We start from the raw sequence: 10,322 nt of genomic DNA on the forward strand, positions 1-10,322 counted from the left end.
CTTTGCTTAGGCTGCTGCCCCCGCGACCCGGCCTCGGATAAGCGGTTGAAGATGGATGGATGGATGGATAAATATACTCTAATGCAGAATATTTGTCAGACTTTATAACTGGAGGCTTGTTTTCTGGAGCTAATTATCGATAACAAAAACAGGAACTAACTTTTAATAAAATATACTTTCTGTTTTTCCAGTAAATAAGAGTTTAAAAATGCCAGCTGTGTTTATCTTAATAATTTAAAAAATAAAAAATAAAATAAAAATCGTCTACACCAGTCTGACTTCAATTTCCTGTCACCAATCATTATGTAACCCCAGGTGTCACCTTTCCATTTTGGTGCGGAGCAAAATGTTATTTCTCATCTGAATGTTCCCATGAAGGGAAAAAGAAAAAACAATAAAAGGTGGCAGCGTGGGGTGATGAAAAAAAGAAATCACTGCTCTGTATGTGGTTTTTAAATTTTTCTTATTTTATGAATCGTCAGGTTGAGAACCACCACAGAGTAAATGGAGACGGAGCTAATGATGGCACTCAGACAGATGCTCCATACTGGGTGTGCAGACGGGGGGAGGTTAGTCAGACTGAAATGGGGTAAATTAAAGCCTCTGAGCATCAGTAATGAGCTGGACACTCAGCGAGCAGTCACTCAAACCACAAACAGCACAAACAAGCACAGTTTCATGTCAGACAGTAAGAGTAAACAGACTTACTCTGAGCTCTGCCGCTGGCATTTAATGTGAAGTTCAGAAAGACTTTCAAACAAGCCTGAGCAATGACTGTGAAAGAGACATAACAGCCTGCTAAATGTTCATCACAAAAACCCATTAATTGTGGCTGTGTACACTAACTGAGCTATTTTGTGGAACAACCACAGGTAGTATATAAAAGATGGTGTCACCTTTTGGGTTTGACTGCACATTTTCAAACCTCAAGCCATTTTTTACCATTAAAAATCCTACATGTGACAACAAAAGAACAAATAAGGTTGAGAGGTCCAGCTCAGTGAGTCCAATCTGATGAAATGAAGCCTACACTGTAAAACCCAACAGTGCATCTTACTAAAAGAAGTAAGTTGTTCTTACTCAGTTCTGAAAAATAGTTAAAGTAACTTTCATGAAGTGTGTTAGGTAGACCCAAAAGTATACATATGATATAATAACTTTATTGTAATAAGTACACATTATGTTTTTGTAACGTTTTAAGTACTGTTGCTTTAAACTGTTTAAGTTATGCTAATTCATCATCCACAGCCCCGCCCCCAGTGTTTTGCCTGGACTTGTCGGCCATGAGACAGGAGCCTCGTCAAGAGAGTGGAAAGTACAAGATAAAGCTATTTTTATGTTTTTTTGTTAATGCTTACTTCTAGCATACAAAACGTACATTTATCAGACTGCTTTGTTTTAGTTGTACTTCGTTGTAATTTATCAGACTACTTTGTTGTAGTAGCTCGTAACTTAGCTTGCCAGCACACAATTCCCGCCTAGCGCTATATGAAGTCTGCCTTCACAATTTAAAAAATTAACGGTTGGTGGCTTGTTTCAATCAATAGTTGGTAAGTAGTCTAATTTTTGCAAACTGCATGCCACAAAACCTTTGGTAAAATCAGTGTTTAGACTTTTCTGACTCTGACCTTTATCAAGTTCAAATGTAGCCTACTTTTGACACAGTGAAAATAGTAGAAAATTTATTTAGTGTTAATTTTAAGAGTCTAGTGGACAAGTTCGCCTTCACAAATTTTGAATATGATGGTTAGTGGCATTTTAGTCGTGAAATAATTTACCTTTTCAAAGCTGCACTGCACCAAACCTAAACGTTTCTGACTCTGTACTTTCCAAGGGTTAGCCTATTGTGTACTTCACTTGTGTAAAATTGCTTTATTATTTTATAACGTATAGAGTAGTTGACCAACCTGAATTGAAAATGAACTGTAGTGCAAGAATAAATCTTACTGTTTTCCAAGCTTGTGTTATTCAGATTGACTGTTTTTAAGTGAAGTAAAAGTCTAAAAGTAAAAACTGTTCTGCTAGCTTTCTGTCCTCATGGCTTTTGTGTTATTACAGTCTGACGATTGAAGGAGCAGTAGCATGCCAAGAGATCATCCAGCACGGCACTAAAGACAGCCAGTAAAGGTGATTTTAAAACAATTTGGTATCAAAATGTGGAATTGCAAGTTGTGTAGTTTGTCTAGTTTTTCTACTGTCATAAAAGTCATGTTGTTGAAGCATTATCGGCTCAACCATGGTCAGTACTCCACAATTTCACCCTTACCCTGTCTCTACAACACATGCATGTGTACATTTAGTACATTTAATTCATTAAAGATATACATGTCAACAATGCACACTCCCACGCAAAGAAAAGACGGTTCTTATCTAGATTTGAATAATTATGGATTTTGTTGCTCTATGTGTAATTTTAAGCAGCCATTTATTGAAAGCCAAATGTTTATCCATCTGAGGGGGCATTTAAAACAAAAAGAAACTGTCCCATGTCCTTTCAAGAACTGCAATTTTAAAATCAATGTCTATTCAACCTTCAATGCCCACAAATGCAGAGACCACCAAAATTCAACAAGTTACGATGAAGGCATTGTGCAAAGTGTTATAAATGTAGAACAAAAAGATGACATGCAGCTTGATTCAATAGAGTCATCAGATGACAATCAAGTGGCATCCACCAGTGAAATCAGTGGAATTGAGGGTTTAGAAGAGCAGTTGCAATACAATCTGGCTGGATTTTTCTTGAAAATGCAGACCCTTCTCCATGTGTCCCAGAGAGCAACACAGGAGATTATTGAGCATATTGATCAATTGTTTTTGTTATCCTTCTGACCATCTCTCTTTCTTTCATCCTGTCACAGGCTTCCCACCTGACTTCCTACACGACCTGTTTGAAGGTGTTGTTTCAGTGGAGTTGGCACATTGTGTAAAGGTTTGATTTCTAAGAGATATTTTAACTTAGAAGACTTAAACAGAGCAATTCTGCGCTTTCCATACCAACATTCTGACAAAGTTAATCGCCCTCATCCAATAACCTCAAATTTTGCCAGGCGAGGGACCATGGCCAGCACTCTTTCATGAGACACAGGTAAGTACAACTACATATATAACATTTGCTGTTCATATAGTATGCTGTGTTTTGCTTATAATATTTTTGGAATTCTCTTCAGCTCTACTTTGAATTTCATCGGATCACCAATAAGAATCTACCACATGTGTTTTATGCTGCGCTGGATGATTATGCTCCTCAGCTGATTGGACTTTACAAAAAGAGGAAAACTGGACGGGTCGGTGAAAGGATGGAGAAGCTTTTGTTGGCATATGGAAAACAGGTATTTAAAAAATACTAATTATTATTCTGCTTGCTTGGCAGTTGCCATTGTTATGTTTATATATATATATATATATATATATATATATATATATATATATATATATATATACACATATATAAAAACATACATATACATATACAAATACATATATAAAAACACGAGACAACATGTTTTTTTTTAACACCCAGCACGCCCCTGCGGGCGGTTTATCCTTCAAGCTCGGGTCCTCTACCAGAGGCCTGGGAGCTTGAGTGTCCTGCGCAGTATCTTAGCTGTTCCCAGGACTGCGCTCTTCTGGACAGAGATCTCTGATGTTATTCCCGGGATCTGCTGGAGCCACTCGTCTAGCTTGGGAGTCACCGCACCTAGTGCTCCGATTACCACAGGGACCACCGTTACCTTCACCCTCCACATCCTCTCGAGCTCTTCTCTGAGCCCTTGGTATTTCTCCAGCTTCTCGTGTTCCTTCTTCCTGATGTTGCTGTCATTCGGAACCGCTACATCGATCACTACGGCCGTCTTCTTCTGTTTGTCTACCACCACTATGTCCGGTTGGTTAGCCACCACCATTTTGTCCGTCTGTATCTGGAAGTCCCACAGGATCTTAGCTCGGTCATTCTCCACCACCCTTGGGGGCGTCTCCCATTTTGACCTCGGGACTTCCAGGTTATACTCAGCACAGATGTTCCTGTGTTCCACTACGCTATCCAGCTGCTATAATGTAATGTAATGTGTGCGTGTTAGTCCCCATAGGGAAACAGTTCCTCTGCATTTAACCCATTCACCCACTGCTTCTGCTACACGGGGAGCAGTGTGTAGGGACGGTACCTTGCTCAGGGGTACCTCAGGGTAGCCAAGGTAGCCTTCCGATCATGGGGCCACCACTCTACCTACTGAGCTATCCCTGCCCAGTATATATGTGTGTGTATGTGTATGTATATATATATATATATATATATATATATATATATATATATATATACATACATATATATATATATATACATTTATTTATTTATTTTTTAGGACAAAAATGACATCTATGCAACTAGAACAGCAGTTCTGGCCGGCCTACCAATGTACCTCAAAGAGGATTCTTCAGAGATTTTCAAAACATGCAAGGTACTTTGGTATTACAATAATTTGCACATTTGAATTTAAAAAAGGTTGAAAGGAGTTTATAAGTCATCTAGACTTGGGTTGAAAGTTGAAGACGTGAAGTTGAATGACTTATAAACTTCTTTCATCCTTGATTTGACTACCTGGATGAATGAAAAATGAACCTTCACTGTCAACTTAAAACATGTTATGATATATAGAATTTGAAAAACTGAAGAAAGGTGCCTGACCATTTGTATTTATGCTTTTAACAGAGATATTACAGATGAATAATTGTGCACTCTGTATTATATCTTAGGGTGAAATTGAGTTCTATGAAGCCACAATTGCTCTGGTTGCTGATGTTGATGAAGAGGAGGTGCCTGGAGGAGTTCCTTTCTCACCACGCCAAGTGTTCATAGAAATTGAAGATCAGGTTGTTATGACTCATCACTCATGGACTGATGCTCTGGTGTGTTTGTTTGGGCTAATCTGAGCTATCCTAAGAAGTGTACTGGCTTTTTTGAGTTCATTCAAGTAGTGTTGCTGAAGCTAGACGATGAGAGAAAGCAACTAAAACCAAAATTGCAGACACTAAAAAATGAGCTTGTGCAGATGATGTTTGTTTTTCACTGGTCACTATATTTGTGCTTTTTCAGTTATCTGTGAATGGCTTCAATAGTTTTATTTGTTCTGGGTAATTAGCTTTCTAAAAGGCAATGTGGAGAAAGCTAAGAATAAGGAGACAATCCATATTTGACGTTTTGTTTGTGATTGAAAAAAATCTTCACATAGTGTGTAATCTTAAGCTTATTTCTAAAAACACATTTTAGTTACATGGAAATCTTTTGCGAGATAACTGATAATTAGTCAATATGTACAGTATACTTTCATGCTTTATTTTTTAATTGTATGATGAGTGCCAGTTCACTTGATTCGAGGTCTGGGCAAAACTGTTGCGAAGCCACAAATACCTTTGAGAATACTTTTTGTTAGTGACATCCTTAGTTCAGCTGTTTTCTATAGTTGCATTGCTGTAGTGCATGCGATTTCATTATTATACTAAATGTTACTTAAAATTGTAATTGTTATGGCTCTAATTGCCTCTAGACTATTGTTTTTTATGTGCACCTATGTATCAGGTCTACATTACTAAATTTGTGTTTTGTACATTTAATCGATTTTCAAAATGCTACAAAAAACATTCAGAATTCCCTAAAAGCGCAAGTTTTAAAATGCCTAATTATTTGTTATTTGATAATGGCTTTAGCAGTCATAGGTTATGACTGAAAGTATGGTTGTATTCATTCTGTATTTTCTCTGCAGTTAAAGTTAATAAAGACTGAATGGAAAGAATAATAGCTTGGTTTTGTGTTAATAGTACTTGAACCATTTGGTGCAATCGGTTTCCCCAATTGGATTAAGTTGTTTAAATACAACTATTTAAGTTAATTTAACTTAATTTGAATATGAGCATGTAACACTTTAAATAATCCATCCATCCATCCATCTTCATCCGCTTTATCCGGGGCCGGGTCGCGGGGGCAGCAGCCTAAGCAAAGAGGCCCAGACCTCCCTCTCCCCAGCCACCTCCTCCAGCTTATCCGGGGGAATACCAAGGCGTTCCCAGGCCAGCCGAGAGATATAATCTCTCCAGCGTGTCCTGGGTCTGCCCCGGGGCCTCCTCCCGGTGGGACATGCCTGGAACACCTCACCCAGGAGGCGCCCAGGGGGCATCCTTGTCAGATGCCCGAACCACCTCAGCTGGCTCCTTTCGATGTGGAGCAGCAGCTGCTCTACTCTGAGCCCCTCCCGGATGGCCGAACTTCTCACCCTATCTCTAAGGGAGAGGCCAGCCACCCTTCGGAGGAAGCTCATTTCCGCCGCTTGTATCCGCGATCTCGTTCTTTCGGTCACTACCCACAGCTCGTGGCCATAGGTGAGGGTAGGGACGTAGATCGACCGGTAAATTGAGAGCTTCGCTTTTACACTCAGCTCCCTCTTCACCACGACGGACCAGTGCAGCGTCCGCATTACTGCAGCTGCAGCCCCAATCCGTCTGTCGATCTCCGGCTCCCTTCTCCCATCACTCGCGAACAGACAAAGAGCGATTCATAAGACCCTTATGAAAAGGACACCGAGGGAACAGTTTACCCTGCCCGGGATAGGGTTACCGGGGCCCCGCCCTGGAGCCAGGCCCGGGGAGGGTGCCCGAGGGCGAGCGTCTGGTGGCCGGGCCTTAGTCCATGGGGCCCGGCCGGGCACAGCCCGAAGAGGAGACATGGGCCCATCCTCCCGCAGGCCCACCACCCGCAGGAGGCGCCATAGGGGTCGGGTGCATTGTGTGCCGGGTGGCGGCCAGGAGCGGAGGCCCTGGCGGACTCACCCCCGGCTGCCAAGACTGGCACTTTAAATAAGTTTGAATAAATACAGCATCTTAGTACAACAAATTTAATGGTTTAAGTTAAAACATACTAAAAACAATGAGTAAATAAACATAATGCATTTGAGTTACATTATCATATTTGCTTTGGGTTCTTGGGACTCTAATAAAGTACTTAAATAACCCACAACTGTTTAAGTTACAAAACTTGAATCAATTGGTGCAATCGGTTTCCCCAAATCATTTGAGTTAACTTAACTTGTCAGGTTTTACAGTGTAGCACTCATCTATTGTTATGAAGGGGGAAACTGTCTGTAGAATTTCAGTTTTTTGGCTCTTCCCCATTGGTTAAATTTTTAAGTCACTTATGCTAAATAGACTCCAATTTGTTCGTGTAAATGGGGAGTCTTCTTCACAGACCAAGATCAAATATGGAGTTCCACAAGGTTCTCTGCTAGGACCAATTCTTTTTATATTATACATGCTTCCTTAAGCCGCATTTGAAGTCATAGTATGCATTTTCATTTCTATCCTGGAACAGCCCCCCATGGAATACCTCTGTCTGTCAATGAAACCAGATAACCATCACACATCCACTGGTTAAATTGCAGGAATGTCTTAAAGGCATAAAGACCTGGATGACCTCTAATTTCCTGCTTCTAAATTGAAAAAAAAACTGAGGTTATTGTACTCTAATCTTGTCTCCAGTAACACTGTGATGAATCTTGGAGTCACTTCAAGCCAACATATGTCCTTCAGTGAGCACATCAAAGAACAATTAGGGGTGCCTTCATACATTTGCATAATATTTCCAACACTAGAAACATCACATCTCAGAGTGATTCTAAAAAACTAGTTCATGTATTAGAACGTCTACTGTCAGAATTCAATATTATCAGTAGCGGTTTTTGATACAGGCGGTTGCCCGGGGCGGCGTCACGGGCATCGGCAAAAAAAAAATTGCTCGTACTCATGCTGCCCCGACATCAGCCGGCGCATATTGGGAATGGCATAGGCACCGATCGGTTTTCTATTGCCCATTTGCTGGGAGTAAGGGCGCCCTCTGTTTGCGAGGTGCGCCTGCTGCTTGCGGCACACGGAGGAGAGGGCGGGGCGAGGGGGGATTCTCTGGCTGGCTGGAGCAGCACCCTAATAACAACAATAATAATAAAACAAAATAAAAACAAACCAACAAACACGAAAACACCAGACATTATGATACAGACTTATAATTTGCACCGATGTTTTTTCGAAATTCTATATACGAAAAGTGAGCGCGAGAACCCTCGGTGCGCCTGCTCGCTGCTGAAGTCAAAGTAAACTTTATTGTCATCTCCGCTACATACAGTCCAGTATATAGAGAGACGAGACGACGAGGCTCCAGTTACAGCAGTGCAAATAAACAAACAATAAATATAAGAAGAGGAAGAAAATAAATATACACTTTAGGACCAGGGGTAAAGGGATCAATAACAATTTAAAATTTATAATTTACAGTTTGATGATTTAAAGTCTCACACACAAACCGTCGAAAGGGGAGGAGAACCCTGCTGCTTCCAGATAGAGCACATTTCATTCATAATGTTGTAAATCCAAGCCCATTATCCATTCATGATTTGAATCCTGGGTTGTGTGAAATCCCAGAAATACACCTTAGACAAAGTGAATCTGTGAACTAAGGTGTAGGTCTGTTAGGTTATGTTGTGGTGATCCTCGGGTTTGGGATGGGTGTTCATACTGCAGTCCAAAATTAAAACCAATGGAAGATGGACAAGAAAAGTTCAAAGCCATCAGGAGCTCAGTTTAGCAAAAATAGAAAAGAAGAGGAGGAGAAACGAGCAAAAGATGCAGGTAAGCAGATGTGTCACTTTATAATGGCAGGTCATCCTGAAACAACCAGAATCAGAATACTTTATTACTAAGGAAATAATATGGATTACAGTTGCTCCAAGAAGAAATGGTAAAAACAGTAACAGTAACAGACTAAACTCCAAACAATACATTATGTTACAGATTTTAATATTAATTAGTGATTGTCAGTTGTTGGCTACCCTGAGTTGATGTATGATGAATTATAATGGCTGTTTGGTAGCTGTTTGCATACAATGCATACTCTCTCTCTCTTCATGTGTGTGTGTGTTTCTCTGGCGAAATTCAGTATGGTTCTGACAACAGTTTTATGTTAATGTATAATATTTAATATGTTTTGTGTGTGTGTGGGTGGGGGGTGGTGGGGGGGCGCCAGAGGGAGTGTTCGCCCGGGGCGCCAAAAAGGCTAGGACCGCCACTGAATATTATCATGGATTTCTAAAAGTTCTCTGAAGAGCCTTCAGTTCATCCACATTGCTACAACAAGAGATGTAACAGGGGTTATAAAGAGAGAATATATTTCTCCCTCATTGGCTTCTCTTTCTAACTCTAGAATCAAATTCAAAATCCTTATATACAAGCTCTTGGCTAATCATAAAGACCTCACAAAACCATATCACTGTAATTTTAAGTTCATCTTATCATAGTTCTTGGATGGCAAACACAGCAAAGGCGTTAAGGAAATATTATCTCTGCCAAAAGATATTATCTTATTTTCATAATCTACCAAAACCGAATCCATGTGAGGCTCTAACACTATTTTCAACTTCATATTTGCTCCACGAGTCTCTTCCCTGTCTTTAAAATCTGCTTGAGTTTCACAGCCTGAAGCTGAATAAAATGGCTCCTGTTCACATGAGTGGCTTATTATGATTCCAAATAAAACTGGCTTTTGTGTTTGCCACAAGGCACGGAAAAAAAACTTATTTTATGACTCAATAAAAATATGAAACAGAGGAGCAAACTATCCATAAAACCTGATTAAAACAGCAAAGACGGCCATAAAATGAAAGCTAATTTCTGAGCTAGCAGACAGAATGACTCAGTGTCTTGCTCAAAGTACGTAGAGCAGAACAAATGCTTGTTAAATAGCCTTATCCTGAAACAGCAAACAACATGAAATCTCTTCTTTGAAACCATGAAACTGCAAACATTCTTTTAATTTGTTAAACTCTTGAATGATTCCCACAAGAGGAAGTCATCAGAGCCCTTCCTCGATGAAAATAAAACGCAGGTTCAACGGACTCATGATTTCACCACCAACACCAATTCGTAAATGACTTGTCAGGGGTTGGAATACAGATGTCTTTGTTGTTATCTCCAAGTTAAGCCTCAGGCTATAAAATTCTAAACTAAATATTTGACAACTCTTCATTTTTGAGCTTGTTTTGTAGCAGAGATAGATTGATGACTCCCAAAGAGAATTTATACACATACATCTACCTTATCCAGACTTACTCACAGGGCCTTACTATGAACTCCAACCTGCTCAATATAAAATGCCAGCATTTTTTCAATGTTTTGTTGTTTTTTCTAATAAAAGGAAAAGCAATATTAGGCAATACAGATTTACTGTAGAATAGGTAACAAATGTTAAGTTTGGTAGATCATAATAAGCCAGTGGTTCTCAAACGTTTTAC

The sequence above is a fragment of the Astatotilapia calliptera genome, chromosome 3 (assembly GCF_964374335.1).
Source record: "Astatotilapia calliptera chromosome 3, fAstCal68.1, whole genome shotgun sequence".
NCBI lineage: Eukaryota > Metazoa > Chordata > Actinopteri > Cichliformes > Cichlidae > Astatotilapia > Astatotilapia calliptera.